General features: G+C 47.0%; 1 protein-coding gene across 1 annotated transcript in view; it reads right to left on the minus strand.

Moving 5' to 3' along the window:
• Positions 1-13933: 13933 nt before the first annotated feature.
• Positions 13934-15641, minus strand: part of FLVCR1 (FLVCR heme transporter 1) — a 35673-nt gene continuing 33965 nt past the window's right edge. The window contains exon 12 of the transcript XR_005661137.1: positions 13934-14204. The gene's annotated coding sequence lies outside the window, so the exon portion shown is untranslated. The remainder of the gene's footprint in view (positions 14205-15641) is intronic.

Consider the following 15641-nt stretch of genomic DNA (forward strand, 5'->3'; position numbering starts at 1 on the left):
CGAGATTCATTCATTCAAGAGTATTTATTGAGCCCTTGCTATGCGCAGAGCTCTGTACTGAGCGCTTGGAACGCCCGATTCGGCCACAGAGACCATCCCGGCCCATTGACGGGCTTACAGTCTAATGGAATTGGGATGAGATGGGATGCATCGGTTAAAAGGGGCGGCAGGGTGATTTCCAAGAAGAGCCAGCATTCACTGCCTGGGACTGGGGAGGGGGGCCCGCCCCCTTCCACCACCACCCGGCACGTTTTCCAGCAGAAAACTTCAAAAAAAAAAACAACCCAAAAACCGCCCATCGAAGGGGGGGGGGGGGCGTTCGGGTCCGGGTGACTGGGGAGGAGAAGAGCCCCCCGCGGTCTCTCCATCCAGCCAGCCATCCATCCATCCAGCCCCCCGGGAGGCAGGACCCGCGGTTGGGCGCGCCTCTGGCTCTCCCTCTTTTGTTCTCGGCTTTCTGGGCGGGGGGCGGAAGGAGCCCGCGGGGTCTCGGCTGACTGACGGTGCTCGACAGATTGATTCCCCTTCCAGCTCGCCCCTGTGGGCCGGCACCGTCCTCCCCCGGGCCCGATAAGGACCGGCAGCGGGAAGGGCGATCCTCCCTCCGCTCCCCTCGGGGCGCTTGTCGCGGCGCGCCTAGTCCTGGTCCTCAAAAACGACCGCCCCAATTCGTCCCGCATCGTGCCCCTTCCCTGGATGGGTAATAATAATAATGTTGGTATATGTTAAGCGCTACCTATGTGCAGAGCACCGTTCTAAGCGCGGGGGTAGATACAGGGTAATCGGGTTGTCCCACCTGAGGCTCACAGTCTTCATCCCCATTTTACAGATGAGGGAACTGAAGCTGAAGCACAGAGAAGTTAAGTGACTTACCCACAGTCACACGGCTGACAAGTGGCAGAGTGGGATTCGAACCCATGACCTCTGACTCCCATGCCCGTGCTCTTTCCACTGTGTCAGGCTGCTTCTCAAGCGTCTGCTTCTTCCAGCCTGGATGGATGGAGCCCTGCAGCACGGAAAGTCACCGGCTCCTAGGGGTGGGGAGGGGGGACATTCTCTCCGACTGCAACTTGATTGGGCACTTAGTAAGTCCCCTGCGCTTAGAACAGTGCTTTGCACGTGGCAAGCGCTTAACAAATGCCATCATCATTATTATTACTATTTGGTCATGTGATGGTCTTTCTCTCATTCTCTTTAGGGAGAACAAATTCTCTTCTGAGAAAATAAATCGGTGATTGTAGAGCACACAGGGAGAGAGTCATGGATCCAACTCAGAGCCAAGTAATAATAATAATAATGATGATGGTATTTGTTAAGCGCTTTACTATGTGCCGAGCACTGTCCTAAGCGCCAGAGTAGATACGAAGTAATCAGGTTGTCCCACATGGGGCTCACAGTCTTCATCCCCATTTTCCAGATGAGATAACTGAGGCCCAGAGAAGTCAGTGACTCGCCCAAGTCACACAGCTGCTCAGTGGCGGAGGCAGAATTAGAACCCACGCCCTCTGACTCTCAAGCCCGGGCTCTTTTCCACTAAGCCGTGCTGCTTTAGTAGTTGAATCAAATCTTAGGAGCAGGAACTACCATTTCTTGTCCAGAGCTCCCTTTGGCATCTGCCTAAATTTCTCCCCCAGCCAAAGTTCCTTACAAAACCTCCAAGCTCTCAAATTATCCTACTATGCCCTTTCCCACACCCTTCTAAAATCAGTTTTAAATCTTCCCTTCTAAATATACTGACTAGTCTTATCTCCCCACAATTTTACTACCAATCAATGATATTTATTGAGTGCTTACTGTGTGCAGAGCACTGTACTAAGCGATTGGAAGAGTACCACAGAGTTAGACCTGATCCCTGCCCACAGGGAGCTATTTCCATAAAATGACATGCACTGGGCTGTTTAAAGATCTTCAACCAATCTTGCCTCAGACATTCAGATCTCTCTCCCCAGATACATTCCAGGTAAGCCACAGCTGCACCAAGAAACGAGTATTATAGTGAAGAACAAACACCTAGGTAGAAGAATTTTGCTCAAAATCCTGGAAAGACAATCAAGTGGGTGGAGGTTGAATAGTCCACATGAGTTGCAACCATGAGGAAGCCTGAAATCTGACCTCTTTCATCGGGCTCTATTACCTTATCCACAGAAACATCCCATTTGACCAGACTAAGGCTTTTGGGAGCCCCAGGCACATAAATTTGAGAGGTCCCTGGCATAGAGAGGAGGAAGGAGGAGAGAGGGTAACATAGCATAGAGGACCTGGGTTCTGATCCCAGCTCTGCCACGGGCCTGCTGCGTTAGAATCTCTCTGCGCCTCAGTTTTTCACTGAAAGGGAGAGGCTACCATGCTGCTTTGTCATGGTAATCATCACCACTTCCACTGCCAGCCATGCATCAGTGACAGTGTTGCTGGCTTTAGAAAGAGCCAGCTGAACTGTTGCCACAGGTAATGGAGGAAGGAGGCCGGCAGCTTCAGGAGTCCTGTGGCAGCTGGCCTCACAGTGGCTCCCAAGTATGAGCCTGCTTTAGCACAAAGCACCCTGCTGGTCACCTGGGTGGTTGCAAAATGGGTCCCTTCCACTGGACTCGAGCATGGGGTGAGAGGAGTCTCTGCTCTGACCCCGGATCCCAGGTCGGGGAGGTATATTCCTGCTGTATATTCCCAAACACTTAATTCGGTGCTCTGCTCCCAGAAGATACTTCAATAAATAATATTGGTGATGACTTCTCAAACTGGAAAATAAAAAAGGCAAGAAGTTGACAGCTGGGATTTGAACTAGGAACCCATGACAAGCATGCATGCTTAGGCACGATCCCTTCTGAAATCCCATCTCCAAGGAGGCCTTCCCTGATTAATCTCTCATCTTCCCACTGTTCCTCACTACTGCCTCTCCAGTACTTTCACGTCACCTAAGCACTTAGGTCCTCACTTATGCATGTCTTTAAACTCAGTGGCTTCCCCTCAACTGTAATTTATTATATTTATTCCCCCCTACTAGATTCTTGAGGTCAGTGATCAGGCTTAAGACCACTATTGTAATAATAACTGTGGCATTTGTTAAGTGCTTACTATGTGCCAGACACTGTACTAAGCCCTGAACTCTCTATTGTACTCTCCCAAGAGGTCCGGGTGTCTCGGGAGGAAAATTCAAGAAAAGAGCAGTGCTATTTAAACAGAAGCTCTGAGACAATGGTGAGACCAGTAGTCAAAATGTAAACAGGACCAGGCACTGCAAACCACAAACCTGACAGCACAATAAAAACCAACCCTTTTATGTGCACAGTGAAGCTGGAATTTTGGGTCCACATGCTCATCCATTGGTACACTTCAATGTCAGTGACATCACCTTTGCTTTATTTCATAACACTGTCATTTATAGTCAATTTTCATTGATTTTACGATTTGAGAACTTTGAGAGAGAGAAGACAGGCTAGTGAAAAGAGGTGGGATTGGTTGTTTTCCATACTTATGGTCAAAACTGTCTTTTGCTAGTGCTATAGGTGACTCAGTTACAGCCTGGATTATGTAGAATGACTAATGAAAATTAACAAGTAATCCCCAAAATCTAATTTTCACTCGATGGTTTCAACTTCCCTTTATGTCTAACTTTTCACTAGGGCTGCAAACGAGTAGCAGATTGAGTTTAATCTCTTTTTATTTTCCCATCTTGGTGAGGTGGCTAGAGAACGCTGACATGGCCAAAAGGGAGGGGAAGAAGGGGAAGCAGCAACAGTTATGGATAATCCACAAACTGGATAATGGGTCCTGAAAAACTGAGCATTCTCTGCACTGCACACTTAGAATGAGAACTTCCAGGGCCTTATGGACAGTTCGCTGTTATGATCAAAACTTTAAGATTTGTATTGCAACTATTCTTTGCCCTAAGGAGCCAACCATCTGCATGCAATTTATACCATTTTATTACGATGATGTTTTTTTTTGAAAAGAGTCTATTGTCTTCTTACCCTGCAATCTCTCCCTCCCCCTCCTTAGGAAAACAGACATCTTGCAAATATTTTGGGTATGTGGCATTTGGATATGACTTTATCGAGTAAGCCTACAGACAACAGAAAGGGCACCCATCTTGGAGAAGCCAAACATCGAAAAAAATCTATTTTCCTGATTCTTCTGGGATTTGTGAAAATTAACAGATTGCCAGTCAAACAAGAAAGCATCTGTGCCCCCAGAGAAGTATAAAAACAGGCTGATCCAAGCCCATCAGGAATTCTAAATGTAACATAAAGACATTATCCAATTCACACTACATGTATTAAACTTCGTGAATCACCAAGGGGAAGCAGTGTGGCCTGTTTCCTCAGGGGACAGACACAGGACTAGGAGTCAGAAGGACTTGGGTTCTAATCCCAACTCTGCCACCTGTTATGTGACCTTGGGCAAATCACTTAATTTCTCTGTGCCTCAGTTTCCTCATCTGTAAAATTGTGGATTAAGATTGTGAGCCCCATGTAGGACAGGGAGTGTGTCCAACCTGATTATCTTATATCTACCCCAGCACTTACTACAGTGCCTGGCACACAGTAAGCGTTTAACAAACACCATTAAAAAAAATCAGAACTCAGAGTGAGCCAACAGCTCAAGAAACCGAGGAAGCCCAGCTCACCCATCAGTGCCCACAGAGGGCAGTGCATGTATGGGGTGTTCAGGATACTTTAAAAGGTTAATCATAGTCCAGTCCTCAAACAGTTTATGATGGAAGCTTGATAAAACAGTGCCAGTTACTTGCCAGAACAGGAGGGATGCCAAGCTGCTGGCAAGCTCTGCCTGATCACCCAAGGTCAGCTGTGGGATCTCAGCTGATGGGACAATCAACAATCACTTCCCTGCCCAAGTCCTGGCTCCCGGTCCAGTCTGGGAATCCAGAGGAGCAACGAGGGTCGAAGATCAGTTCTCGCCCCTCATCCCTGGATCCTGCTCTTTACCTCTCAGAGCACTGGGGGTACAGGTCCACTACCCCAAGCGTGGGACTACTGGACCCTGAGGTCTTACAGACTGGGGGGTTGGTACAGAGCCCAAGAGCACCATGAATTGAGGAAAGAATCCAAACCTCAGACTCTTCCCATGATAACTGAGACTCTGCCCATGAGACTCCAAGCAGCGGAAGAGGAGAACTAGACTCAAGGGGAGATAAACAAAACTACAAGTAAAACTTACACAGTAAACCCCCAAAGTTGTCTCATATCAGGTTACCCTCACTGCATTTAGTAAACAGATTCTCCAGTGAGGAAAGAACACAAGTCTGGGAGTCAGGACACCCAGATTCTCACCCCAGCTCCACCACTTGCCTGCTGCGTGAGCTTGGGCAAATCACTTCTTTGGGTCTCAGTTTCCTCACCTGTAAAATGGGGGTTAAATACCTGTTCTCCCTCCTCCTTGGGGAAGTCAGATGACAAAGTCCCAGCCCCAGCCTGAGCTTACAGTCTAAATAGGAAGGAGAACAGGTACTGAATCCTCATTTTACTGTTGAGGAAACTGAGGCTCGGAAAATTCAGGGACTGTGTCTACCAACTCTGTTGGATTGTACTCTCCCAAGTACAGTAGTACAGCACCCTACACCCAGTAACTGCTCAAAAAATGCCATTGATTGATTGATTTGCCCAAGATCACACAGCAGGCAAGTGACAGCCAGGATTAGAATCCAGGTCCTCTGACTCCCAGGCCTGTGCTCTTAACACTAGGTGAACAGAAAGAAGTTTCTGTTTACTGCAGAGGGATATGGGCAGGCAGTAGAGCTTTGGAGGACAGAAAGACATGTGCTGAGTGGAGTCTCAGGAAGATGATCCATGCAGCAGTATGCAGTATGAACTGAAGAGGGGAGAGGCTGAAGGCAAAGAGGACAGCCAGACTTGGGAAATGCTTTGGACTAACTCTGCTGAAGTCAAGTAGGAGATTAAAGATTGGATGGAGTGGAGGGAGGAGTTTTCATGTCAACACTTACACCGCGCGTCCTTAAAACAGGCTTCTTTGTGCCCAGCAAACCCAGAGGTCACCACTGGCAGAAACAGAGCCCAGTGCAGTGGCCAGTTAACAGATGAGAAAGAAGGGCTGAGCACTAGAAAAATAAGCACAAACTGTGTTTATTTTCCTGGGGGGCCTTAGGGATAGCAGTAATAATGAAACCTTAAACGTACTTAACACTTTCTTCCATGGAGTTTAAAGTGTTGTGCTGGCTTTGCAGCTTGCACTTTTTAAAAAACATTCCTGTTGAAAGGTGGAGGTTACCTGCGTGGGGTTTGCCACCTTATTCTCATTAATCTTCTACCTGATTCAAATAAATCAGCCCTAGTTTGCAGCTTTGCTTTAGCCTCAATCAGTGCTATTTATTGAGTGCTTACTCTGTGCAGAACACTCTAAGCGCTTGGGAGAGTACAATAGAGGTAGTAGGCATGGTCCCTGACCTCAAGGCGTTCACTGCCTAGAAGGAGCTGCCCTCTCACTCCAACCTGTAACAATATGAACCCAGAGTCCCATCTCCTCAACATTCCTAAATGAAATCAAATGGGAGCTTGGAAGCTTAGCGGATTCTCTGAGGAGAGAGAATGGAAAAAAGTGCAGCCTAAATAGTCTTTCTGGGGCTCCTTCTCTCAGGGCATGAGAAAACCCAGAGAAGAATTCATGTGAATGTCCCTTTGCCTCCTTTCCTGCTTCTGCTTTCCCCAGCCCCAGAATAAGGGATGAATAAGGGAGCGAATCAGGCAACTCAAAAGGGAATAGGAGGAGAAGAATTGAGGGCTTAGTCAGGGAAGGGCTCTTGGAAGAGGTGCACCTTCTCTCTGAAGGTGGGGAAAGTAACTGTCTGTCAAATATTTAGAGGGAAGGTGTTCTAGGCCAGAGGCAGGATGTGGGTGAGAGATCGGCGGTCCAGCTGCATTTGCCCTGTCACAATAATGCCTCTTCCAGGCATAAATGGTCCTCCTCTGAGGACAGAGTAGGCGATGTGGAGAGAAGGGGTAATTACGTAGCCAGGTCTGACACTGAGCCTTTGGCTGCCACCCTAAGGCAAACAAGCAGCTTGGTAGATCTCCAAGAGGCTGAGTAGAAACTACTCATTAAGCTTTATTTTTGGCTGTATCTTTCAGTCACTGAACGTCACATCTCCTAGGAAGGCCCAGCTGGGGATACCCTAGCTTTACACCCACTCCAAACCTAGGAAAATCCCAGCCTTCAAAACAGTACAGATTTGGATTTCTTAATATCCCTCTACTGAGCAACTAAGCCTTGTTTGCTGGCTGGCTCTTATCTGAGGAGAAAAGCAGACAAGGTCTGGTTTGCGGCCTGCACACCCACAATTTACCCAACCTGATCTGTGGGTCCCCAGAGCAAATTTGAGGATTAATGACTGGTTTCTGGATGCAGGAATTGTTGGATGAATCAGAAGCAGCGTAATTAATGTCTGTCTCCCCCTCTGGACTGTGAGCTTGTTGTGGGTAGATGTGTCCGTTTGTTGTTGTATTGTACTCCCAAGCATAGTATAGTGCTTTGTTCACAATAAGCACTCAAAAAATACAATTATTTATTGAGCAGGGTGGCCTCATGGATAGAGCATGAGCCTGGGAGTCAAAGACCTGGGTCCTGCCGCTTGTCTGCTGTGTGACCTTGGGTGAGTCTCTTAACTTCTCTGTGCCCGTTACCTCATCTGTAAAATGGGGATTTGTATTGTCAGCCCATGTGGGACATGGACAGTGTCTAACTCTTTAGCTTGTATCTACCCTGGGGCTTAGAACAGTGCCTGGCACATAGTAAGCACTTAAATGCTATAAAAAAAAAAGATGAGGTACGGTCAGATGTGTTGGGGAACAAATCAAAGGAAGTCTCACAAAGATCAGCAGGAAGGTTCCAATGGTGAAGTTCAAGCATTTTGCACTAAAACAGGGCTGAATGACCATCTGATTGCCATCACTGCTAGAAATGTTTTCTGATCCCCTAAATTTTCTCTCAGTTGACTGAAGTTTTACGTATTAGTTGATCACCTCTCCTGGTGCCACTCTAAACAATTCCTCTCCTTGTTTGGCACCTGCCTTTCAAGTCCTAAAATAGTTATCCTGACTAGACTGCTCTCTCTAAGGTCACCCATGACCTCCTTCTTGCCAAATCCAATGGCTCCTACTCCATTCTGATCCTCCTTGACCTCTCTGCTGCCTTTGACACTGTCGACCATCCCCTCCTCCTCCGTACCTTATCTCACCTTGGCTTCACAGACTCTGTCCTCTCCTGGTTCTCCTCTTACCTCTCTGGCCGATCATTCTCGGTCTCCTACACTGGAGCCTCCTCCCCCTCCCATCCTTTAACTGTTGGAGTTCCTCAAGGGTCAGTTCTTGGCCCTCTTCTGTTCTCCATTTACACTCACTCCCTCGGTGAACTCATTCGCTCTCACGGCTTTGACTACCATCTCTACGCAGATGACACGCAGATCTACATCTCCGCCCCTGTCCTCTCCCCCTCCCTTCAGGCTCGCATCTCCTCCTGCCTCCGGGACGTCTCCACCTGGATGTCTGCCCGCCACCTAAAACTCAACATGAGCAAGACTGAGCTCCTCATCTTCCCTCCCAAGCCCGGTCCGCTCCCAGACTTCTCCATCACCGTGGATGGCACGACCATCCTTCCCGTCCCGCAGGCCCGCAGTCTCGGTGTCATCCTTGACTCGTCCCTCTCGTTCACCCCACACATCCTATCCGTTACCAAGACCTGCCGGTTTCACCTCTACAATATCGCCAAGATCCGCCCTTTCCTCTCCACCCAAACGGCTACCTTACTATTACGGGCTCTCGTCATATCCCGGCTAGACTACTGTGTCAGCCTTCTCTCTGACCTCCCTTCCTCCTCTCTCGCCCCGCTCCGGTCTATTCTTCACTCCGCTGCCCGGCTCATCTTCCTGCAGAAACGATCTGGGCATGTCACTCCCTTCTTAAACAACTCCAGTGGTTGCCTATCGACCTCCGCTCCAAACAAAAACTCCTCACTCTAGGCTTCAAGGCTCTCCATCACCTTGCCCCTTCCTACCTCTCCTCCCTTCTCTCTTTCTACCGCCCACCCCGCACGCTCCGCTCCTCTGCCGCCCACCTCCTCGCCGTCCCTCGGTCTCGCCTATCCCGCCGTCGACCCCTGGGTCACGTCCTCCCGCGGTCCTGGAACGCCCTCCCTCCTCACCTCCGCCAAACTGATTCTCTTTCCCTCTTCAAAACCTTACTTAAAAATCACCTCCTCCAAGAGGCCTTCCCAGACTGAGCTCCTCCTCCCCCTCTACTCCCTCTGCCATCCCCCCTTCACCTCTCCGCAGCTAAAGCCTCATTTTCCCCTTTTCCCTCTGCTCCTCCACCTCTCCCTTCCCATCCCCACAGCACTGTACCCGTCCGCTCAACTGTATATATTTTCGTTACCCTATTTATTTTGTTAATGAATTGTACATCGCCTTGATTCTATTTAGTTGCCATTGTTTTTACGAGATGTTCTTCCCCTTGACGCTGTTTAGTGCCATTGTTCTCGTCTGTCCGTCTCCCCCGATTAGACTGTAAGCCCGTCAAACGGCAGGGACTGTCTCTATCTGTTGCCGACTTGTTCATCCCAAGCGCTTAGTACAGTGCTCTGCACATAGTAAGCGCTCAATAAATACTATTGAATGAATGAATGAATGACTAGACCCCACCTGCAGATTAAATAACCTCCTAAATCAGCCCCTAATTCCTTAATCAGATCTGCGATGGTGTTCATGAATTTGCTGGGGGTATACTTAGTATTAATCATTTTCATGATTCATTGCTATTTAGGCAGTCCATATAGAAGTTGAGCATCTGAAGAAAATACTTTTGAAACTACCTCTAACTCTCTAGCAATAAGGAATTCATACAGTAATGTGTGCCAGGATTTTTTTTTTTTTTAGCCCAGTAAATTGGGTTTCAGGAAAAGAACCACGAAATCCTGAAATGGAAAGAAATTTGAAGGGTCACCCAGTTCACCTATCTCCTGGTAGACCACCACCTAACCATTCCAGACAAATGGTCTTGAATTGCAGCAAGACAATATTTGATTAAGCATAAGGAAGAACTTCTTACTTAGACCTTGGGAACTCACAATCTAGAGGGTCAATTCATCCCACCCTCAGCCCCACAGCACTTATGTGCTTATCTACAAAGTATGTGCAGTCTCCCCCTTTAGACTACAAGCTCGTCGTGGGTAGGGAACATGTCTACTGACTCTGTTGTATTCTCCCAAACACTTACTATAGTGCTCTGCATATAGTAAGCACTCAATGAATACAACTGATGGATGATTGATTGATTGAAGATAGCATGAGGAAGGGGAGGAGAGTGGGATCAAGTGTTTTTTTAAGAGGAGAGAAGATTGGGATCTGAGACACAAATATAGGAGGTAGATTGAGAGAGCAGGCTGAAGACCTCTTGAGAAACAGCTGGGAAGGAAGAGAAAATAAGAGAAGGAAGTAGAAGAGTGGTGAGGAGGTACTTGAGGAGATGCACTTGAGTTTCCATTGCTTTAGTGGTGATGTTTTATGCTAAGTACAGTTTTACTCAAGTAGTTGATTTTTCACCAGAGTAGAGTTCAGAAGAGGTTCTTCTTAAATCCCTATCCCTTGCTGACTCTACTACCTTCTAACCCAAAGCTGCCATCTTTTCTTCTGCCTGATATACACTCTTTTTTCATATTCGATAAACTACATCCCTCCTTTCTTTGAAAGCCCTCCTTCAAAGTCCCTTCTTCCAAGAGGCAGTCCCTGATTAATACCTCTTGCGATCAGCATGGTTGGTTCCGCCACTCCACCAGCCACCTCAGAACTCATTCATTCATCCATTTTTCCATCTATTTATTATGGAAGCATAATGCTCTAGGTTCTGCATGACTAGATTAGCAGACCTAGTCTTCAGCAGAGTTCTAGCTTGAATTTTTTCCAATTGTGTCTAAACCTGGCTTCTTGATGGGAAACTTAGAACACATCACTTAACCTATCTGAACGCAGTATCTCTGGAGATACTATCTTCATACACCATCAAATAAAAATGATTGTAAAGGACTATTTGAATAAAGGAAATACAGATTAAAAACTAAGGGACACAACATCCTGTTGATTGCAAAGAGTTGTTCCAAATTGAAAACGTTTGATAAATTAATAATCTCTATTGGGGTTTTTTCTGCTCCCTATGTTTCCCAAACTTTATGTTCTCCTCAATTTTCTCTGTCTTCTATTCTTGGATTTATTTTGTTCCTGCCGCTTCTGCTTGATCATGCCTTAGGTATTTTCCTAGTTCTACAACTTTAAGTTCCACTTCAAAACTCACTGCTTGTGGGCAGTATTTACGAGGGCTTTTCCAGCCTTTCTGTGATTTCTGTGTAAAGATTTCTTGGGCCCAGATGGGACTAGAATTTGTAATGGCCTCATACATACAGTCCAGTGTTTCAGGTTCTTTGTACTCTCTGGAACCTTGTAATAAATGAAAAAGCAATTTGAAGATTTCCGAGAATTCGCTAATGCTTCAGGTCTAATGTAGTGGGCCAGGGGTCTGTTGGACCTGGCTGGACACAGCTGTGCTAGGGATATGGAAAACCGGTCACTATCTAGAGATTCAGAAGGATTACCTGGAGATTCAGAGATTCATTAGCATTTGTGAGTGATACATTAGAATTTGGGAGAAATGTCCATAAAGCACCAAAGTAACTAGCACAATCAAGGCTAGTGGGGAAAATACTGGTTTTGAAAAACCAAGAACTTACTGACAGGGTAACTTCTGACATCCTCCCCCTACTCCCCTGAGTAACCCTTGAAGGCACTGTTGACAGAATGTAACCTGGATGGACCACAAAAGTACATTCTTTAGGTTCTTATTAAACACAGCAGTTATGGCATTAAGCACGATTTCTGAAAAAGCGGAATGGTCGGGAGTTAATGTGCTGTGATTTGGATGGAAACTGTATTCATATTTGGCTGATGTTTTTGTTTGTCCTGCCTAACAAGCTGCATTGTTATTTTCTCTCGGTTGCAGGAAACTACTCAATTTGTTGAGGGATAAGGAGCAGAGGGACTGAGGAATAGAAAAGCCAGATTTGTGTGTGTTTGTCTATAAGGCAAAGCTGAAATTGTGTTTTTCCACTGAGTTGAGATTACAAGAGGAAAGGGAGAGAAGGGAAATAACTAGATCCAGTAATACTTTGTGACTCTCACTTTCTCCTGGCTCTAGGGCCATATTATTCCCAGATGAGCTGATCCGGACTGTGTCTTCAGCTCTAGAACAAGTGTGATTGAGTGAGTGTGTGTGTGAGTGTGTGTGTGTGTGTGTGTGTGTGTGCGCGTTTTTTGGGCACGGGGGTTGGGGGAGGATGCTACCTGGTTCTCCTCTTATCTCTCTGGCCGGTCATTCTCCGTCTCCTTCGCTGGAGCCGCCTCCCCCTCCCATCCTTTAACTGTTGGAGTTCCTCAAGGGTCAGTTCTTGGCCCTCTTCTATTCTCCATTTACACTCACTCCTTCGGTGAACTCATTCGCTCTCACGGCTTTGACTACCATCTCTACACAGATGACACGCAGATCTACATCTCCGCCCCTGTCCTCTCCCCCTCCCTTCAGGCTCGCATCTCCTCCTGCCTCCAGGATGTCTCCACCTGGATGTCGGCCCGCCACCTAAAACTCAACATGAGCAAGACTGAGCTCATCTTCCCTCCCAAACCCGGTCCTCTCCCAGACTTCCCTATCACCATGGATGGCACGACCATCCTCCCCGTCTCTCGGGCCTGCAATCTCGGTGTCATCCTTGACTGGTCTCTCTCGTTCACCCCACATATCCTATTTGTTACCAAGACCTGCCAGTTTCACCTTTACAATATCGCCAAGATCCGCCCTTTCCTCTCCACCCAAACGGCTACCTTACTGCTACAGGCTCTCGTTATATCCCGGCTAGACTACTGTGTCAGCCTTCTCTCTCATCTCCCTTCCTCCTCTCTCGCCCCGCTCCAGTCTATTCTTCACTCCGCTGCCCGGCTCATCTTCCTGCAGAAACGATCTGGGCATGTCACTCCCCTTCTTAAACACCTCCAGTGGTTGCCTATCAACCTCCGCTCCAAACAAAAACTCCTCACTCTAGGCTTCGAGGCTCTCCATCACCTTGCCCCGTCCTACCTCTCCTCCCTTCTCTCTTGCTACCGCCCACCCCGCACGCTCCGCTCCTCTGCCGCCCACCTCCTCGCCGTCCCTCGGTCTCGCCTATCCCGCCGTCGACCCCTGGGCCACGCCCTCCCGCGGTCCTGGAACGCCCTGCCTCCTCACCTCCGCCAAACTGATTCTCTTCCCCTCTTCAAAACCCTACTTAAAACTCACCTCCTCCAAGAAGCCTTCCCAGACTGAGCTCCCCTTCTTCCTCTACTCCCTCTACCACCCCCCCTTCACCTCTCCGCAGCTTAACCCTCTTTTCCCCCCCATTTCCCTCTGCTCCTCCCCCTCTCCCTTGCCATCCCCTCAGCACTGTACTCATCTGCTCAACTGTATATATTTTCATTACCCTATTTATTTTGTTAATTTTGTTAATGAAATGTATATCGCCTTGATTCTATTTAGTTGCCATTGTTTTTATGAGATATTCTTCCTCTTGACTCTATTTATTGCCATTGTTCTTGTCTGTCTCCCCCGATTAGACTGTAAGCCCGTCAAACGGCAGGGACTGTATCTGTTGCCGACTTGTTCATTCCAAGCGCTTAGTACAGTGCTCTGCACATAGTAAGCGCTCAATAAATACTATTGAATGAATGAATGCTAGAGCTGCATATGGGTGGAGCTAGCAGGGGTCTTTCCACTCAAAAGCCTTCCTCCTCTCCCTCCCAAACTAGGTACCAGTACATTTGTCAGTCAGCCCAGCCCTGCCTGACCCTACCCTCTCGGTAGTACCTGTGTAGAAGTTAGAAAGAACAAAGAGAAGGAAATTCAAGAAAGAGCAATTTTAGTCTCTCACAGAAATACAAATAATTTAGTCTTTCAGTGTAAGATATTTGCAAACAGACACCAAGCCAAACAAAGGAAAATATTCTTGCCTTCTAGCTGATTAATGGGATCCATGAGCTCTGAAAACTGTCAGGTGTCTGGTGGCTTCAGGCAGCTTTGCTCTCTGACTCCAAAACAGCTGAATGGGCACCCATCTCGGGGGGTCGGACACCGAACCACTGCTGTCGGGAGGCAGGTGGTATCTCAGATATCCTGAGAAGAAATGTGTCAATTTCAAGTGTTAATTCTGTCCCCACCCCAAATGTCTCCTGTTCACCATTTCTCCTTTCCTTTTCTTTTGTGGGGCGATGGCTCCTGGACCAAAGAGACATTCGGAGAGTGACTCAGCTCCAGACAGATACCATCCAGGAATCCATCTCCCAGCAATTCCAAGGGGCATTCCCAATTTCTTTCTTACTTGTTTTTCTTAAAGCATAGATGCCTGGGAATTATTTTCCCTAGTCAGTCTGGAGATGGGATGGTGTTCTCAGGGCTGTTGTCTGAACTCATTTCTCCCCCAAGTGGCAAATACCCTGAAGATTCTACCTATTTTTACAGCCCCTGATTTTAAGACTACAGGTGGGAAAACAAAAAAAAAAATACCAGTCATTTGATAAGAACAGCATCCAATTATGATATCTGAGTGGAAGGGAACTAGAGGTCTTATGCCTTTGAATTAGGGAAGCAGCATGGCCTAGTGGATAAAGTATGGGCCAAGGAGCCAGAGGAGCTGGGTTCTAATCCCTGACTCCACAACTCATCCACTTTGTGACTTTGCCAAGTCACTTACCTTCTCTGGGCCTCAGTCTCCTCAACTGCACGATAAGGATTCAATACTTGTTCTCCCTTCTACTTAGCCTGTACACCCTACGTGGTCAGGGACTGTATCCTACCTGATTAACTTGTATCTACATCAGCACTTAGGATGGTACTTGACACAGTATGAACTTAACAAATACCATTAAAAGTATGGGTCACAGAAGTCACTTCGAGACTGCTCTCCCTCCATTCCTTGTGGACAGGGAATGATCTACCTACTCTATTGTACTGTGCTCTCTCAAGCCCTTTGTACAGCGCTGTGCACTTAGTAAGTGCTTAATAAAAACCACTGATTGATTTGAATTTAACATTATTACCACCACGCTAGTTAACAGTCGTCATTAAATCATGAGGGTAAATTAAATTATGCAATGGCCTCCAAAGCTTAATTTATTTCTTTCTCTCCTTTCTATTCTCACTTTTCTTGGTTTTCATTTAAATTTGTGCCTGGGGGAACATTTGAGTGAGAATGCTGCAGTCGGACCTTAGTTTTCAAGTAGAAAGAGGGACGCATGTGACTAGGGGGTATTGGGAATTAATGTATGTTTTGTAGGCCCAATGGTTTTTTTAAATTAATTTAGAGGGCGATAAGGCTCATTTCCTTGATTTGTTACATTTTCAGTCACTTATATTTGCTAATTAGAGCAACAAACGTTGAAGTCATTCAAGTGATACCAAATTACTGAAACCAAGTAAGGGAAACAGGAATTTATGCTGCAAGGCTTCAAGAGGCTAGGACTCTTAAGAAATTGTCTAAATCTAGACCCCTGCCTTCAGTTGAGACCTTTTGAGAACCAATTTGGAATCTTTCCTGTTAGAAAAACTGGAAGA

This window comes from Ornithorhynchus anatinus, chromosome 19, assembly GCF_004115215.2.
Source record: "Ornithorhynchus anatinus isolate Pmale09 chromosome 19, mOrnAna1.pri.v4, whole genome shotgun sequence".
Taxonomy (NCBI): Eukaryota; Metazoa; Chordata; class Mammalia; order Monotremata; family Ornithorhynchidae; genus Ornithorhynchus; species Ornithorhynchus anatinus.